Source organism: Heterodontus francisci, chromosome 47 (assembly GCF_036365525.1).
Source record: "Heterodontus francisci isolate sHetFra1 chromosome 47, sHetFra1.hap1, whole genome shotgun sequence".
NCBI classification, from domain to species: Eukaryota; Metazoa; Chordata; class Chondrichthyes; order Heterodontiformes; family Heterodontidae; genus Heterodontus; species Heterodontus francisci.
Window position 1 is genome coordinate 5,197,980 of NC_090417.1, and position 20,333 is coordinate 5,218,312.

A 20,333-nucleotide genomic window follows, 5' to 3' on the forward strand; every position below is an offset into this window, starting at 1 on the left:
CTGTGCAACAATTAGAAGTAGGAACTCTGGCTGATATTTCCCTTCCTAACTTATAAACAATGTGACTAAATGCCTTTTTGTATTATTTTGGAACTGTTTAACTGCCCAGAGCAAACCCCAAACTAGAACAACAAAGCATTTATTAACTGTGCTTAAATTCAATAACATTGGATGCGCACTGTGGCATAGAGCTTTTAGATTGGATTTAAGCCATCCTAATTTAGTTTTCATGTTAACAGTAAAATCTGAACCCTTACCCATTCAAATGTTCATGCTAAGGCCCACCACTGGTTAAACCAGCGAATAATTGAGCCATACAGGCCAGGTAGCATCCTCGGTCTGTATTGAGTAAACTGATCTCAGCCATTGAGGTGACATAATTGACCTCAGCAGCCTGGGGAAGAAAGATACTAGCCAAGGTTCCCACACCTGATCGCTATCCAGGTAACCCCTGCTGGATGTGCAAATGTGTGGACATCAAGTGAGGATAGGATTGGACTTGACAGTAATGGCCCAACAATCAAGTAGCCTGTCAACTCTCACACATTAAAAAATGGGGAGATGGGCAATGTATCATAGGATACTTGTACAACGATGTCTCAATAAGGAGCCGTGATTTTTAGCAAGAGTTACAAAAAAGGAGAGCAAGCTCCTGTTGAAAGATATGTGAATGAACAAAATAGATGTTTTAAATTTCAAAATTCATTTGAACTGATCTGCTATTCAGACTTCTGCTAAAATGTATTGGGTCACAAAATAGAATTCTAAATTAGCTCAGGCAGTAAGGGCGAAACATCTGCATGATTCAGAGATAGACTGGCTCCAGTTTTCTCTACTTAACATTTTTATTGAGGGTGTAGTTGCAGTTACAGTACTGGATGGTATGAATTGCATGCTTATCTGCACATCTCAATTGTACCTCATGGTGCACACAAAAACATACCATTGAGGACCAAGTATTTTTTACAGGGAATATATTGGAGAGCCTGTTTTCTTTATCGTAAATGTATTTGGGAAACAGAGCAATAATGTTAATCACATCAAAATAATTCTTGCACAACAGATAGTCCGCCAAAAATGATACACACCCCTTACTCCCAAAAGAAAAAAAAATGACAAACTGTATTTGAAAGGGATTTTGCCTGTTAAATGTGCATTAACAAATACCCTCAATATGGAAAGATTTTCCTACCATTTTTCATATTTTCCATTTCAGTTATTAAATTAGCTGTAATCCTTAATTAAACCAATTAAAAATAATTTTCTTTAATTTTTACTTCCAGATGGGCATTACTCACATGGTGGTTTATTGTTTCCAAATGGAGTAGTGTTGTAATTATTGCTTTTGTTTCAGATTTTTTTTTTGTGGGTCAATAAGATGTGATGTCAGTGATTGAAAAGTGAATGTTTTCCAAACTTTACACCCACCACGATCAAAAATCACTCCCATTCATGGTTACATTCATAGGAAAGAAATGCTGCACATTGCAACAACCACGCACCTTCATCCCAACCTCAGAAACAGCAGTGTTACACCTGCAGGTAAATTTCTGCACTTGGGTGGCTGACCAGCAGTGTTCCAGCCAGCAGTTCTTGTGATGAAGACACTCTAGCCCTTGCCCTAATTGCATCCAACTAGTGAGCTGCGGACAGACAACTGGTGGCCCAAGGCAGATTACCAGTTTTGACCCAGAGGGTACTTGTTTGCGCAAACACTGCACACACTTCACTCTGGTTTAGTCCAAAAATGACAATCACGATTCTATGTACATCATAGGATTTGCATTTTGAATGCAGGCCTACTGCCTGCCTTAGGGGGGCTGCTTTGACTGCTCAGCAATATGTCCAGGGAACATTGCAACTCAGCAATTTGGCATTAGGTCATTGCCCTCCAAATTTGGGGCACTATTGCCGAAATGACACCAGCTTGAGGCCAGAAAATTCACTCCCGACATTATTATATGAATTGTCCTTTTGGACATGGTCAGTTTCGTTCCATTAATTGGAGATATGGCATTTCTATGCAATAGATTCACAGCATTTACAATACTTACAATTCTCAAGAGTGCCAATTTAATGTCATCAGAAGTCTTAATAGGAACATAGGAATTACTAGATGAAAAAATACGTAGTTTGTCTTCTACCATCCCGGTAGTTGTGTGATACGATGGTATGATAGTATCATTCTATGAAGTTTTTACTAATCATGGCAGTCAATCTCTATCAACTGATCTACAACAGATCTAGAAATGACATAAGGAAAAACCCCAGTGTTAGGCAGCTTTGGGAAGCATAGATCCAAAATCTCTTTATTTCCTCTCAAGCATGTTACACTTGTTTGTCAGATCTCAAATTACTCATGAATTGTACTCCAAAATGTTAATTTCTGAACTTGTATTGGAATGAATCAACACTAACTGCTTCTACTGCCTCCCTGAGAGTTTGGTCAATCGAACATTACCACTTGGTCACTGAAATATTGGGCTGAATTTTACGAGCCGTCGACGTCAGGGCTTGTGGCTGGGGGGGGTGCTCAGAAAATTCTTCCAGGAGAGGCCCGCCACGACCAATGCCAGGAAGGCCCTGCCACATCTTACCGGCGGCGGTGAGGCTTCGGTGCGGCTCCCCATTGCTCGGCGCTGGAGCCTTCATTTAAATATTAAAATGAATTAAAATAAATACAAAATAACTCACTTTGACCCGACAGTCGTCCCATGCCAATATTCCGGCTGGTGGCCAGAACTCTCGTGCCATTGAATACCCGCTCGGGGATCTGAGGCATGACAATGGTGGAACGGGTAGGGGGGGAGAGAGGACAACTATTATAATTGTTTGTGGGGTTGATGGGAAGGGGTTGAGGGTCAAATGTTCTGACATTAGGGGGATAAAAGTTCATGAAATCAAAAGGTGCTTTTTTGGGGGGATATGCCACTGTAATAAATGAGAACTCATTGTGGGGTGGGGGGCTGGTGGGAGAGGGGAATCTAAGTCAGAATAAAATTTTTCAGCAGGTTGCAACGAAGCGGGACCTTTAAAAATTGAAATGAGAATGAAGGGCTTAAAGCCCTTTAAAAATGGCACCGGCGCCTGCACGATGGCACCTGACGCCATTACCGGGGACGGAGCGGCTGCCCCCTTTACATCGTTGAGGCTGGCCACTCCACCCCTTCCGTTTAATATCACAGGGATTCAGCGATGGCCGCTCCACGTGGGCGGACCGCCACCTTCAAAGCGTGCCACCACGATTTGTGACGCGCTAGTAAAATTCAGCTCATTGTTTCCACGGAGAAGTATAACATTTACCCCTGCAATTTCCCCCTCCCCACCCCTACACCACCACTTTATGCACTGGTTGAGTCCTCTGGTTTTCACTGTTCTGCAGAAGGTGAAATAGCTTGTCATGGTTTACGATATCTAGTCCCTTAGAATCCTGTGGACAGCAATATTATCACCTCTTAACCTATTTTCCAGGGAGAACACAGCCAATTAACATTATCGCTCCTCATAATCCAATCCCTCCACCCCTCAGTCATTCTGGTGTTCTTTTCTGTGTCCTTTCTAAAGCTGCTATATTGTTTCATTTCTCTATAAATAATTCAATGAGGTATCACTCTGCTACTCATACATAATAATTTCATTGATTTTTGCACTATTGTTATCAAGCATTCACAATGGTGGCAAAGTGCAAATATTTCTCTTATCTACCACTGTGAATTGTGTATGCTATAAAACAATCATGCTAAATTAATAAATCATTAACAAACTCAGGAGTATTAGTTATGTTGTGGTGGAGACATAAAAAGCCTACTATTCCTGCACACCAAAAAATGAGTATGTTCCATAGATGGTTGCTTAGCAAGCACTCACTGGGAGAAATTATGGACTGTAAAGAGTTAATTTGGAGGGCGATCTGGACTACAGCACAGTCAACTTTCATTTTTCACTCAGTAATAGCTAAAAAATAGAACCAAATGAAAATAATAAAGTGCATGTATTAAACTTTATTATCGCAGCCGACCCTTTTGTCATATCCGTGAAGCAAGAAAGGGAAAACCATGTGGTGTTAAAACATCCCAAGGCCTGTGATTGGCAGCGAGACTGTACGTATGTGTGAGGCATGTTGGGTGGATTCCTTTGGCATCAGCTGTTCAGCATTCAGAGATTACATCAGAGAGACCACTGAGAAGCTCCTTTTTTTTTTAAGAGGGATTGTCGTTCACCTCACGTCAGTAGCTACGGCACAATATCAGTTAAACACGGTGCTCATAGCAACACTCCTACTGGAGTTCCCACAGGGAGGAATCGTTTTTTTTCAAAAGGGCAGAGCCTCCATTTCATATGCACAGGCCCTTTAAACACGCCTTTTTTGAGGCTTTTAAAGATCCACAATCAAAGCAAACATGAATACTTCAGCAGGCAAACTGCAGGCTGAGAAAAAAATACAACACTTTCAAAGATGATAAGGCCACCATACTGGTTAAGCACCACAAAGATTTAACAGAATATGCTCTGTTTTTATTCCCCTTTTATTTCTTTCACACACAGGCCTAATCGTACTGAGAAGCACTTTTTGTTTGGACTATGTACGTGCGCTGTGTGACAGGGATAATGGCCCCTACAGCTGTTAGGATGGGGGTGGGGGAGGTGTATGTAGGCTGAATAACTAACCATATCACTGCTTCCTGCTTTATGCTCTCAGTTGTGGTATCTCATTTACCCAGGACTTTACATGGTTCAGCTTCCTTTCAGTCCTTCATTTTGTAATTCTTTTTTTTTGTGGACTTGTAATATGTAAGTACGCTTTGCTTGCCTTTTATTAGGATAATGTTTGTTTTGTCTCGGTGTCGGAAATAGAAAATTAGTGCTAAAACCTGTTTTACTGCTGCTTTCAATGAAACCACAGAAGATTTAAATGCTTGCCATGTTGAGAGCCGTATGTTTCTGCCTGTCATGTCTTTAATTTGCTGGTAATCTTTAGAAGCTGCACTTTAATATTCAGCAGATGACTTGAAATTCAGTTACACTGTTTAATGTGGAGTTTGAAGTCTTTTGAATACTGCCTTTTTTAACATTTGCTGTGCCACAGCATTAATAATAGTTTTTAAAAATAAGTGTCTTTGGAATGTGAACTTTTTCCAATCCGTTGCTCTATTTGTTGGGTTAGCTGACCAAGATTATGTTTTTAAAATACCTGGTAGTCTTGTTGAGCTGCTAGCTACAAGTAATGCTGGATATCCTCGGTGTAGTTCAACTCTCCTAAAGTGTGTCACAGCCACTGAAATATTAACTCTCTAATTATGATACAAACAATTTTATTCATCCTACTAAAATGTGACATAGCCATTTTTAGCTCTGCAGATGAATGTAGGTTGTTAATAGTAAAGCTGGTTGGTTAAAATTGCGTATAGCTAAGGGCATTATTAAGTTCTTTTTGTACTATTGAAATAATGGAGTCTTAATTTTTATCTAGTTTGTTATTACTGTGCACTAATATCTGCAAAGAGGTTTGCTGCTGTTCAGTTAAGACTGCATACAGTTTACCATATTTTCTCAATGAAAGAGGGTAAAATTAGGGGAGTTATATGTTTATGCAATGTGTGTTTTAGCCATTTGATGAAACAAAGGAACTGGAGATAGAGATGGTCATCTGCCAAACATGCTCAAGTACCATAGATTCAAGAAGTGAGAATCTTACCCTGATTAGTCTGGGATACAGTTGAACAATAATGGTTTTTGTCCAAGGATACTGATGTTATTATGAGATACTCCTGCCCGAAGCTGCTGTAAAGGCAATCAGAAATCTGACCTGCTCCCATTGTCAAAGTCACAGGAGTGGCTTTCTGTGCCTGCTAGTCGTCCGATGCTGTGGAAGACAGTAAGAATCTAGCCAGACTTGTGCTTAGTCAGATGGAAAAAGAAGTGGCAGTACAGGCAAAAATGGGACAGGCCAACAGGGACCTCTGCTGTGTCCGCAGCACCAGCCGCAATGAATCCTTTGTCTGTGAAGCAGCAGCGGGGCCATTCATCTGTTCCCAAGGCTGTTGACAGAGAAACAATATGGAGATGAGGTTGGAAAATGCCATCAGTGATACTTTTTCATATCATAAATCCATTAAAAATGATGGAATATTGTCCTCAGAAAAATTAATTACTGGGGTTTTGTGCCAAAATTTCCATACTGGTCATGTAAGTCAATGTTTTTTGGTTTGGTTTCTTTTTCAGTTGATTTAGTGATTCAGCTTTCTTCCTTTTTTATAAGCAAAGAGAATAACATAGTTAATCCCAGTCATTTACAAAAGTGAAAGAAAAAATAAACTAAACCAAACCAAACATAGCTATTGTGAACAAGTAACAGTTATGCCCAAACTATTGAGAAGACAAAGTTTTTTCTCGTTAAGATTATGTTTTGAAAAAAGCTAAAATTAACAGGGGTATATTGCTTTATTTATCCATATTGCATAGATTGCGGTAGAAATTGATATGGCCCGTTTACAGGTTCATAACTGACAACACCACAGAGCATGAGGCTGGCCCAAAATTGGAGCTTGAGGCTTCATTTCAACAATTTAGTCAAGCTGCAGGCACCTGTTGTGCCTCCATAGATGACTCATCTGTTTGAAGCAGACGAATTTTGGGACAATTGCGTTACCGGCAGCAGCCCTCAGCTAAGTCCCAGAGATGGGTGGGTGGGAAGTGGTGGTGACGGGCTGGGATGGGGATGGGGTAGTGGCAGGTGTGTCGATGGTCCACATCAACTTTAAAAAAAAATTACCTACCTTTTCCATAGCAGACTCGATGCCGTTATACTCAGGGCAAGTCAATTTCTCAGAAGGGACCTAAAACAGGCTTTAGATCCCTTATTAACTTATGCAAGAGGCCCAACATCTGTTTTTGATGGCAACCAAAATGCCTGAAAAATCATCTCAGCCAATTTAAGGTGCAGACTTATCTCAGACATCCTTGGGGCAAATGCGACAGCAACATGAAATTCATTTTGGCTATGTTTTTTGTCAGAAAATTGCATAACGAGGTCCAATTTCTTATCCCATTTACTTTGCTCAAATAGATAACTCAATTTTTCTTCGCTCTACTGTTGAGCATTAGTCTGGACTTCTGATGTGTGCATTCCATAGTGTGACACCTAAACAGAAGGTCATGTGCTGTTCATTGTGTCATGCGAATGCTGTTTTGCCTGTACAGTGAACTGGTTTAATTTGAATCAAACCTGCTTTAGTTTGTAATAAAGTCACAATCACAATGGTAAAATTACTACCTGCTACCCAGATTCGTAACTTTTGTGAACTACTGTTTTTAATTTTATAATATTTAGGGTCCACTTAGACCCTGCAGACAACAGGTTCCTATTATTGTACATTGTTTGGATATTTCACATATCAAAGAAACCAATGCTTAAAAAAAAAGGCCCATTGAAAGCTTTGATCTTCCTGGGAGGAAAATTACTACAAACCACTAACATAGAAAGCAATTCCAATCTCATCCCAGCTGTCTTAAGGTAGCATATTTCAGTTAGTTTTTATGGGCTGCAATGACTTAAATAGCTGAGCATTGATTGTAATCAACTCGATACTACAAGGGTTTCCAATAATGTTTTCATGTGACTGACAAATTAACTATTTTCAATATATGAGAGTTAGGTCATTATTTTTGTAAGATATCACTGAAAATCTGTCTCTTGTCGGTTTATGTTTTGCCAAATATTTCAGCAGTTTCAATAATTTTAAATATTATCTTACCATCACTGTTTAACACTTGGAATTTATTGATTTTGAAGCACACAACTCTGTTGTATAACTTTACTTACATTAGCTTACCCATGTACCTTTCTGACTACCAACATTGCCAGACTACAATACATAGAGACTTCAATCTTCCACATTAACAATGAATAAACCATATTATATTAGTCAGTGATAGATCTCGACTAGACAGATTAAACTGATCATCAATGTCATTACATAATTGCTATGAGTTCTGAGTTGTGGACAGATATCTGAGTTATCAAAGGATTGTTTAGCCCAGATAATGATCAATTTTGTTTTATTGATCTGTTGGTTATATGTGCAGTTGTTTGATCTTTTTGGCCTGAATTTCATTTTCTCAGTTTTTATTGGTGAGCTCTAAATTCGCTCCGGTACTGATTTCCTGCAAAACTTTGTATTGAATATATTGCTATTTATTGTAAATTTCTGAGTTAATTTTGTTCATCTTTTATTGAATTTTGTTTATTAAATGTACTTTTATGTGTAAATTTCTGTACAGACAGAAAATTGAACCGTTGGCACAAGTGAAAATAAGGAGCAAAATGGAGTGAAGTGCATGCAGTTTAAAACACCACACAGTTTAAATCCATTCTGGATACTTTTTATTCAAACCTATGCAATGCATTGTGTACTGATGCTGAAATAGATGTAGTCTTTGACTATCATTTCAGGTCCTTGTGTTGTGATATGAAACAGTCAAAATAGGTTTGCTGGGGAATGGGATTAGGAGCTCCATTCATTTGTAGTCCTTAAAAGTGACCACAAATGTCTGGTTTTGGAGAAAACTCAAAAAGTTCAAAACTTTGTGACCATGAATTGGAATTTTCAACAGTGGCATTGTTAAACTACCATGGCTACTAAAATTATTTTGGAATAATTCTCAGAAGAGAAGGTGATGGTAAATTCAGCAATTCTGTATTCCTAGTAGGGATCTGCCTGCAAAGGAAATTCTCGTTGGAGGTAGAGTTACCATACCTCCAACTTATACTCCTTTCAAGTGAGTTGGGAGCATGAGATAATTGAACTTACTCTGATATAACCTTTGCATGTTTTGTGGCCAAGTGATGCAATCTCCTGGTGGAATTAAATACACTTCTGTGCAATTTCAATAGCGAGTCATCCCAGAGTAAAAGTTATGAATTCAGTGTGGAGATCAGTGTGTCACAGAACAGAGAATCTTGTGAGCCTTGCTGACCTTCACATCCAAATTTCCAATATGTGCTCATAATGCGCAAACCTTTGCTGAAAGGACAAATCAGAAAATTTGCCCTGTTATTGTTTGTAATTGCTGTAACTTGAAATATAACAACTGAATAATACTTACTTTTACAAAATAGATTACTTTCTTGTACAGAATGATCTGAAGGAATAGTTAGGTAAAATGCAAGGGAGAAGTAACATGAAAGAAAATATAGTGAATCTTTTCTTCAAAATTCCTATTTAGCTTTCTCTGAAAGCAGACTCGTCTCAAAATCTGGAATATGATTTGAGGCTTAAAAATTCAGTAATCTTCACCTCAAGTAAAAATAAATGCAAAATAATGAGATGTAACATTGAATAATTGGTAAACGGTCTGACAGCAGTTTCAATATGTGGACTGTATCCCTTACAACTTAAAATCTGTGGGGTAGAATTTCCACAGGTGTTCTGCCAATCCCCTGCTTTAATTTCGGCAGAAGATCAGCAGAATCCCAGGAGAAATGGCGTCAACTGTTTATGCCATTTCTGGAATATTTCCACTGATCTTCTGCTGAAGTTACGCTGAGAGATCGGGATAACGCTACAGAAATTCTATCCTTCTATCTTTTTTGTTTTCTACCCTGATGGAATGCGTGGGCCCAGCGAATAACAATTACTCCAACTGTGTTACCTCTACTGAATTGAGCATAGCTTTGTGCTATGTTCCGAAGACTTTGGTTATATTGAAGACATGACACACAGTCCAGAGATTCCATCAACCATTCAGATTTTAAGTTGTAAGGGATACAGTCCACATATTGAAACTGCTGTCAGACCGTTTACCAATTATTCAATGGTACATCTCATTATTTTGCCTTTATTTTTACTTGAGGTGAAGATTACTGAATTTTTAAGCCTCAAATCATATTCTAGATTTTGGGACGAGTCTGCTTTCAGAGAAAGCTAAATAGAAAAAATGGAATTATAAAGTACAACAAATTAGACTCATTTGAGAGTGCAAGATAACTCATATTTGCAGAAAAGACATTTTATCAGAGTTCACATTAATCCTTCTCCAACATTTAAAAGAGTTTGTTGGAATAAAAACACAGTTCTGAGACCTTGGGCAGTGAATGTTCTTTTTGTGTCCCTTACGAATAGAATGTCGTCTCATGGCATCAGGTCAAACATGGGCAAGGAAACCTCCTGCTGATCACCATCAACCACACCCACCCCCCCACCACCCCCTTCAGCTGATAAATCAGTACTCCTCCATGTTGACCAGCACTTGGAGGAAGCACTGAGGATGGCAAGAGCGCAGAATCTACTCTGGATGGGGGACTTCAATGTCCATCACCAAGAGTGGCTCAATAGCATCACTGCTGACCGAGCTGGCCGAATCCTAAAGGACATAGCTGCTAGACTGGGTCAGCAGCAGATGGTGAGGGAACCAGCAAGAAGGGGAAATAAATATACTTGACCTCGTCCTCACCAATCTAGAGTAGATGCTTCCACTTGTGGAGTAATCGAAAACTAGGGCCGGAATTTTATTCCCCCCCGCAAAGAGCGGGATGGTGGTGGGGCAGGTGGGGTGTTTGTAAAATGGAATGGGAGTCTCCGGGGGCCCTTCCCGACCCACTCCCTTCTCCACCGCCATTTTATGCAGGGCGGCGGTGGTGAAAAACGGCCCGCCTGCCCCAGGCCAATCAAGGCCCTTAAGTGGCCAGTTAACGGCCACATAAGGGCCTTCACCCGCCGCCACGGGAATTTTACCATTGGCAAGCGGGCGGCTCAGACCCAAGAAAAGCCGCCTGTTAAAAGGAAGCGGCTTTCTGACAGCGGGTGGGGGTGGGCCTCCTGATCAGGCACACTGTGCCTGTTGGAGGGCCGCCCCCAATGCCCAACATGCACCCCCCGTTTCCCCAAATCGACCACCCTTGTCTCACCGGGGCCCGACCAATCACCCCTGGCGAGGCCCCAAAACTTTACCTTTTCCCGGGGCTATCCTTCCTCTTCTTGAAGCTGGGTTGCAGTCCCAGCAGTGGCCACCGCTCCCAGTGGCACTGATGAAACTAAGAGCTGCCAGCTGCTGGCAGTTCCATTAGGTGGGACTTCCTGCCTCAATGAGGTGTAAGTTCCGCCTCAGGCCAATTAAGAGCCTGGGGACTGGAAAATGCGGTCTGGCTGCCCACTGACTTTTCGGTCAGTGGGTGGCTCCCATTCAACGAGAATAAAATTCCTGGTCATACATATAGGATAGTCACTAATAAATCCAATAAGAAATTCAGGATAAACTTCTTTACCCAGAAACTGATTAGAATGTGGGACTTGCTACTGCACATGGAGTAGTTATAGAAGCATAGAGTCATTATGGCACAGAGGGAGGCCATTTGGCCCATCAGGGCCATGCTGGCTCTCTGTCGAGCAATCCAGTCAGTCCCATTCCCCTGCTATATCCCTGCAGTCCTGCAAGTTTATTTCCCTCTTCCTCACAGCATCCCAGCATTTCTTGCCCAAAACGTTAAATCTGTGTCCCCTAGTCCTTGTACCATCAGGTGATGGGAACAGCTTTTCTCTGTCTACTTTATCTGAACCTATCATCATCTTGTTCACCTCTATCAAATCTCCCCTCAATCTCCTTTTCTCTGAGGAGAACAACCCAGCTTCACCAACCTTACATTGTAGCTAAAATCTCTCATCCCTGGAACCATTTTGGTAAATCTCCTCTGCATCCTCTCAAGGACCCTCACATTCATCCTTAAGTGCGGTGACCAGAACTGGACGCAATACTCTGGTTGTGGCCTAACCCGCCCTTTATAAATTCTCAGAATAACTTCCCTGCTTTTGTACTCAATACCTCTATTTATAAAGCCCAAGATCTCATATGCTTTGCCAACTACTCTCTCAATATGTCCTGCCACCTTCAAAGATCTATGTACAGGAACTCCATGTCGCTCTATCCCTGCACACTCTTTAGAAATGTGCCATTAAGTCTGTATTGCCTCTCCCAATCCCTTCTGCCAAAATACATCACTTCACACTTCTTCCTATTAAATTCCATCTGCCACTTCTCTGCCCGTTCCACGAGTTTATCTGTGTCCTGTTGCATTGATTTGTTTCATTCACATTGTTTGCCACACCTCTAAGCTTGGTATCATTAGCAAATATTGAAATTTTACTCCGTAATCCAGTATCCAACTCATTCATATATATCAAAAAAGGCCTAGCACTGAACCTTGGGGACCACCACTGTCTACAATCCTCCATTCTGAAAAGCAACAATTTACCATGACTCGCTGTCCTGGAGCCACATCTTTTTATCCAAGCTGACACTAATTCTCCTATTTCACAAGCCTCAGTTTTGTTTACCAGCCTTTTATCAATTAGCCAATGTAACTCCTTTATTCAAAAAGAGAGGGAGACAGAAAGCAGGAAACTGCAGGCCAGTTAGCTCAACATCTGTTACAGGGAAAATGTTAGAAGCTATTATTAGAGATGTTATAGCAGGGCACTTAGAAAAAAATCAAGGTAATCAGGCAGAGTCAACATGGTTTTGTGAAAGGGAAATCATGTTTAACCAATTTATTGGAGTACTTTGAAGAAGTAACGTGCTGTGGATAAAGGGGAACCGGTGGATGTACTGTACTTAGATTTCCAGAAGGCATTTGATGAGGTGTCACATCAAAGGCTATTGTGGAAAATAAAAGCTCATGGTGTAGGGGGTAACATATTGGCACGGATAGAAGATTGGCTAGCTAACAGGAAACAGAGATTAGGCATAAATGGGTCATTTTCTGGTTGGCAATTTGTAGCGAGTGGTGTGCCTCAGGGATCAGTGCTGGGGCCTCAACTTTTTACAATTTATGTAAATTGGGTGAAGGGACTGAAGCTTTGGTTGCTAAATTTTCTGATGACACAAAGATAGGTAGGAAAGTAAGTTGTGAAGAGGACATGAGGCTACAAAGGGATATAGATAGGTTAAGTGAGTGGGCAAAGACCTGGCAAATGGAGTATAATATGGGAAAATGTGAAATAGTCCATTTTGGCAGGAATAATAAAAAAGAAACTTATTTTCTAAATGGTGAGATATTGCAGAGTTCTGAGATGCAGAGGGATCTGGGTGTCTTAGTACATGAATCACAAAAGGTTAGTATGCCGGTACAGCAAGTAATTAGGAAAACTAATAGAATGTTATTGTTTATTGCGATGGGAATTGAATACAAATGTAGCTCTCTGCTATCTCCACTGTCACTTCCTTTAACAACCTGGGATGCAAGCTATCCAGACAAGGCAACATATCCATTCTTAACATACCCAGCCTTTCCAGTATATCCTGCCTATCAATTCTCACTCATCCATTATCTCTACCATCTCCGCTTCTCCCGATATTTTGTCAGCATCCTCTTCCTTAGTAAACACGGATACAAGGTACTCAATAAGTATTCGAGCCTTGCCCTGCATCTCTAAACATATCATACCGCTTTTGTCTCGAATAGGTAAAACAAATAGCATTGATGCATTTAAGAGGAAGCTAGAAAAATAAATGAACGAAAAAGCAATAGAATAATATCGTGATGTGGTTAGATGAGAAGGGGTGGATGGAGGCTTGTCTGGAGCATAAACACCAGCATAGACCATTTGGGCTGAATGGCCTATTTCTTTGCTGTTAATTCTATGAAATGTCATGACTTGCTCTATATAATGCCCTGCAAGGGAAAGGGAGTGTCAGTGAGTGTCGTACAGTCTGTTTGGTTAATGTGCCTGTTATGGGTGAATAGCTGGCATTGTGTGTCAGCTGTCAAATTTTAAGTGTGAGGCGTCCAGCATTGCTAAGTGTGTGAGGGTGAGGTGGAGCATATGAATGTTAGCTATGAGCCCTGACTTATAGATCGTGTCGGTAGGTGAGTGATGAAGGTAAAATGACTTGAGCACTGTCTGAGGCCAGTAGTGCAGTTGGTAGGATATGAAATTTGAAGCTACATTCATTGACCTTGACTAATTGGGTGAGGTCAATGAAACTTCCTGTGGCACTGCATTCAGTACCTCATGCTTGTGTCCTGGCATTGGCCTGCATGGCTGTCTGCTTCCACTGCTTTCTGAGCATGGATCTGGACGGCCTCTTGGTCCCCTGTGGATGCAGGATTTCTTTCCTCATTTCCTCCTACTCCACCAAGGCCTTCAGATCAGTGTCCCTAAACCTTCGAACCTGCTGTCTTTGATGCTTCCCAAGTTAAATTAATTTCCTGTACAACTTCCAACACCTGTACCTGCCACATTGCACCCTCCGCTCTGCCCCACCCCTTTAAGAGTTTTAGGCTTGCTTTAAACAGTGCAAGCTTAATATTAACTGGAACTAGTCACTCTTGATATTGGCTCCCTGCTGATGCATCCAATCAATCAGTCAATAGAATGGTTTTCCCGAGGTGGATGCTGAAACCATTCAATTCAGCAGACGACATGAAGTTTTAAAATTTTTTTATTTATTTTATTTAGAGATACAGCACTGAAACAGGCCCTTCGGCCCACCGAGTCTGTGCCGACCAACAACCACCCATCCATACTAACCTCACAGTAATCCCATATGCCCGACCACCTACCTACACTAGGGGCGATTTATAACAGCCAATTTACCTATCACCTGCAAGTCTTTGGCGGTGCTGCCTGCACTGCAATGAGTGGGTAAGGGCTAATTGCAAATTGGAATACCCATGTTTTCTGGTTCTATCCAATTTAGTCCCCATGATGTTTTTACTAAATTAAGAAAGCGACCATATACCAGAACTGGGGAGGATAAAATTCAGTTAGAATATCCATCCTGATAGCTATCGATTGATCGCAGCTGGAAAGTGCGGAAGGGTGGTTGTGAGATGAAAATAGTCTGGGGCTCTGCTTTTGTGTTCCAACTCACACATGAAAAACTGCATGTGTTCCTCGCACTATCTATTGAAAGCAGAAAGAGATAGTGCTGAGATAGCATTCTTCCTTTCATGCAAGCCCCAGGAAGTTCAGATCTCAAAGCTCTGCAACTCTGGAAGGAGGCAAGCTGTTTATGGCTATTTCAGAGGTAGAATCATAGTGTTTCCCACACAGATGGATGTCATTAGGCCCATGCGTCTGTGCCAGCTGTCTGTGCGAAAAACTCAGCTAGTCCCATTCCCCCACTAATCATTTCTCTTTGGATAATTATCCATTCCCTTTTGAAAGCCACGATTGATTCTGTCTCCACTACATTCTCAGGCAGTGCATCCCAGATGCTAACCAGTTGTGTAAAAACGATTTTCCTCATGTGTTCTTTGGTTCTTTTGGCAATCACTTTAAATCGGTGTCTTCTATTTCTCGACCGTTCCATCAATGGAATTAATTTTTTCCTATCTACTCTGTCCAGATTCCTCATGATTTTGAACACCTCTCTCAAATCTTCTCTCAACCTTCTGTTTTCTAAAGAGAACAGCCCCAGCTTCACCAATCTATCCACATCACTGAAGTCTCTCCGGAGCCATTCTCATGAATCTTTTCTGCACCCTCTCCAATGCCTTCACATCCTTCCCAGAAGTGTGCTCCAGTTGAGACTGAACCAGTGTTTCATTAAGGTTCACCATAACTTCCTTGCTTTTGCATTCTATGCCCAAGATCCCTTATGCCTTATTCACCGCTTTCTCAACTTCGCCCGCCACCTTAAACAATTTGTGCACATATACTCCCTGGTCCTTCTGCTCCTGCATTCTTTTTAGAATTCTATCCTTTATGTTAGATTGCCTTTCTTCGTTCTTCCTACCAAAATGTATCACTTCACACTTCTCTTCATTAAAATTTATCTGCCATATGTCTGCTCATTCCATCAGTCTGTCTATGTCCTCTGCAACTCTATCACTATCCTCCTCACAGTTCACAGTACTTCCAAAATTTGTGTCATATGCAAATGTTGAAATGTTGCCCTGCACACCCAAGTCTAGGTCAAAAATATAGACCGAACCTGGGGAACCTCACTGTATACTTCCTCCAGTCCGAAAAACAATTGTTCACCATTACTCTCTGTTTCATCAGCCAAATTTGTATCCATGCTGCCACTGCCCCTTTTATTCCATGGGCTTCAACTTTGCTGACAAGCCTATTATGTGACATTTTGTCAAATGCTTTTTGGAAGTCCATGTATACCACATCAACTGCATTACCCTCATCAATCCTCTCTGTTACCTATTCAAAAAACTCAATCAAATTAAACACGATTTGCCTTTAACCAGGGGGCATGGCCAAAGAGGTTGGCTCAGATCTCTGATGGCCATTTTTCTTAGTTTTCTTTCTCTGCCAAATAAGCCAAATACCATGGACCACCTTACAATACAGACATCTTGACTGCCAACTTCATAGACATCATTCACTTGCATGACACTGCTTTGATGGTGATAGATGTGTTTGTTAATAGATTGGGAGCCTTTGCAATTTATATATGTCATAGGATTGTGTGTGGGTGCCCAAAAGACCACATTTGTACTGATAAGTGTTGGGAATTCTCCCATCCAAAGAAATTTCCTCGCACTCTCTTCTCGCTGCTGGCTCCTATGATTGTGATTTTTTTCTTCACTCATTGAATACTTACATGTTTGATACATCTGTGATTTTCAGATTGACTAATAATACTCATGTGTCCTGTGCTAACTTGAAATGAGCAGAAGCATTAAAATTAAGGGCTAAGTTGATCTTGGCAGCCACTGAAAATGGTCATCCCCAAAGTGGAAATCAGCTGTAATCAGATTCGAGGAAATGCACCACATATTCTGCCTCCCTAGTGGATTGGAGCAAAACCAATTTATCTCCAACATTTGAAGGTGTATGCAGCTTTGTAGATAAGGCTTCACGGGTAAGGGCGCCTAATGGGAATCTGTTTCTGCTGCCATCTGACTTGTCTCAGATCCCTTCTTTCATCCCTTTCAACTTCCTCCAAATAATAGAAGACAACAATATCCTACTATCTACAAGACAAAAACGAATAATGTAAGAAATTTGGTGGGCAGTGAATTTTCTTTATAAATTTCCAAACAAACATGCCATGCAATCCAACAGAATACACCGTTATGCTCACGTAAAGTGCGGCGATTAAAAATACCAGAACTCAACCTGAAGAGGTATTAATAATGGGCTTTTCAAAAAATAGGCAGGGTGCTTCAAAATGGCCTCCGAAGGTCAAAAGACATGGCCTTGTATATTCAAACTATCTACTGTCCTACAAGGACAGAAGGATACATTCCAAAGCTAAGAGAGGTCAATTACACCCATCCCGAACCCATCAAGAGACATTTTTGAATTGAATGTTTTCTTCTGAAATAAAGAAGGTGTGAAGTAGTCATATCCTGGGCCATTATCAGTCACCACGGGGAGGAAGATCTGTGTCTCCCAACAGAAGCAAGATGTGAGAGATTTTTAGCTTAAAAGGTAGCTTTCTGGAGAGAGAGATTGAGAAACCCAGGACAAAACATCACCAAAGCCTGTCCAGCTCAGTGCTGAAAGAAAATCCAGCAAGCCAAAAGGAAGGGCACCCTGTTGTGAATTCTACATTTCGACTCGTGCAGCAGACAACTGGAAGTGATCCCCTGTCTTCAAACTGAAATTTCAAACTTTTGTAGAGAAATCTACAAACACCCCAGGCCTGCAACTAAAGAGAAAATGACCTCAGAGAAGATTCAACAGGTCCAAAACCCTACCCCACTTCAAACCATTACCGTTTTCCTCTCTATCTGTCTCTTTGTGTGTGTGTGTGTGAATGGGTTACGGTTGCGACAATTTTGGGATAAGGCATAATGCTCAATAAATAATTAATCTGTTTTAAACCTACAAGAAAACCTGTTGCTGTCTGTTTATTTGACAAATGAAACACAAAGGGGTTAAAACCCGAATAACAAAAACACTTGCTGTGGTCAGGTGGGAGTTGAACAGTGGGGACCACCCACACCCCTCACCACGTGGCTGGAACAATACTGAATAAAAGGATAGATTTTATGGGTCCAGTCTAGAATAGCTAAATCTGTCAAGAAGTGAGGTGTGCTGATTGTAAACTGTTTTTTGAGTTAGCTGATTTTTCACAATTGTTCACAGTTCTCAGTGCAGCTGTGACCTTGTTCACAAAATTAATTTAATGGAGGGTGAAAAATTGAGCTGTGGGTGAAATTTAGAGAGTTACAACTACTTAAAAAAAAAAGTAGTTCCATGGAGTCAAAAATTCAAACTTTGCCAAGGCTGATGAAGCAGAGGGAAGAGAGAAATAAAAATTAGGAAATAATGAAGAGAAAAGTAGTTATTTGAAGTTTAGGGGTAAGTGACAATGTTAACACTCACATTCAGCTGTTTGAGATGGGTGCCAGAAGGCTTGCAGAATTAGTTCAAAACTTGTAAATGTTTTTGAAGAAACATTCAAAATTATATGCATATTACTCTGTGCAGTAGTTTCTGTTGCTATTGAGAATGCCACTTTTGTGTTATAGAGTCATAACGGCACAGAAGGAGGCCATTCGGCCCATCAAGCCTATGCAGGCTCTCTGTAGAGCAATCCAACCAGTCCCTCTGTCCCTCTCAATCCCCATAGCACTGCAAGTTGAATTCCCTCAAGTACCCATCCAATTTCCATCTGAAATCATTGATTGTCTGAACTTCCACCACCCTTGTGAGCAGCGAGTTCCAGGTCATTACCACCTGCTGCATAAAAAAGTTCTTCCTTACGTCCCCTCTCCATTTCTTGCCCATAACCTTCAATCCATAACCCATAATCCTTGTATCAGCTAAATGGGAACAGTTTTTGCTTGTCTACCTTATCTAAAACTGTCATAATCTTGTACACCTCTATCAAATCTCCCTCAGCCTTCTCAGCTCCAAGGAGAACAATCCCAGCTTCTTCAACCGAACCTTGCAGCTAAATTCCCTCATCCCTGGAACCATTCTGATAAATCTTCCCTGCACCCTCTCAAGGACCCTCACATCCTTCCTAAAGTGTGGTGACCAGACTGGACACATTACTCCAGTTGTGGCCTAACCAGAGCTTTATAAGGGTTCAGAATAACTTCCCTGCTTTTGTGCTCAATATCTCGATTTATGAATCCCAAGATACTACTACTCTGTTGTAAGATTTTTTTTCATTTTGTTATTTGTTGCTGCAAATAAACTTTCAGGCATGGAACTGTTTTGATGGGACTTCCTTTGTGGGAACCGAAAGGGTAAAATTCAACTTGAGTGGCAGGGCTAAATGGACGGTAGCAGATGAAGCGAACGGGGTTTGGGGGCAAGTGACGATGCTAACATTCACATTCAGCTGTGTGAGCACAGTAATAGAAGGCTTGCAATATGACTGCAAGACGGATGGGCTGCCCATCATAGATCCTGCCCGAAAGAAAAGATCAAGCGGTGGGGAGAACACCAGCCGATCCGCTACCGCCCGTTTTGCGTCCTGCCAAAGTTGAATTTCACCCTCTCGTGCTCTGTGACTTATATAAGAAAGACAATTTCATAAGGAACACACAAATGTTAGTCTAATGACATCTGAGGCAGCATGTAAATAATTGGATATGCAACTGTCCAGATGCCATTATCGGCTAGTTGCTGACACAAGATCAAAGCTGTGCTGGGGGTTTATGCTAATTATTTGAATGACCTGACCTCATAAAATTGTGCGCAGTCAGCTCAGTGTGCTGTGGGATACTTATGTGCCGGCAGCCAGCTATTCCTGGAAATTTTTTCTCCTGGAGCGCAAATTGGGGCTAGAAAATATTATGTAATGTGCAGTGCAAAATTTTATTTGACGGTCAGACAATTTTGGACTTCTCACAAGATGCAAGCTACACCTGCGAAATAGAAGTTGGCACTGAAAATGAGTTTTTTTTTGTAGCAGCCTGTTAACTTGAACAATTAATCAATTTGCATTTCAAAAGTTCAGGTGAAAGAAATAGCCTAATGTTTACTCTCTTGAAGGCTCAGTAACTGAACCATACAGATCAGGCTGCATGTTTGATCCTCAGTTTGTTCTGATTTCACTTGCATTAACAGTAGGGATGTTGAACCCAACTTCAACACCCCTCAGGAAAAAATGGTTCCTTTTATTAAAGGCTGTCCAGTAATCCCTGCCGGATATGTGCTTTTGCGGAGATCCGGTGAGAACAGTATGTGATCCCTCTTGTTAGACATGGCTGGCACCCACTGTCAATGCTCATTTGTGAAAACTAGGGCAATTGGGAAAGGTCTAAAAGGGGCAGCTGCGCATTGTAGACTTATCTGCCAACAAGCAGTCTGTGCCTGCAGAAGAGGAGGAAGGGGTGATGAGAAGTCAAAAAAACTTTTTTTTAAATAGTCAAGTACAGAGGTACCAAAGAAACAAGTGGGTGTCCTGTAGCT

The 20,333-nt window shown here is 41.1% G+C and overlaps 1 protein-coding gene across 5 annotated transcripts in view; it reads left to right on the top strand.

Moving 5' to 3' along the window:
* LOC137357103 (methylcytosine dioxygenase tet3-like) overlaps positions 1 to 20,333 on the top strand; it is a 423,938-nt gene that overhangs the window by 204,666 nt on the left and 198,939 nt on the right. Inside the window, exon 1 of one of the 5 annotated variants that reach the window (XM_068023135.1) lies at positions 4,685 to 4,791. The exons of the other annotated variants lie outside the window; for them this stretch is intronic. The gene's annotated coding sequence lies outside the window, so the exon portion shown is untranslated. Of the gene's footprint in view, positions 1 to 4,684; positions 4,792 to 20,333 lie in introns of those variants that run through there. 5 annotated transcript variants of the gene reach the window in all.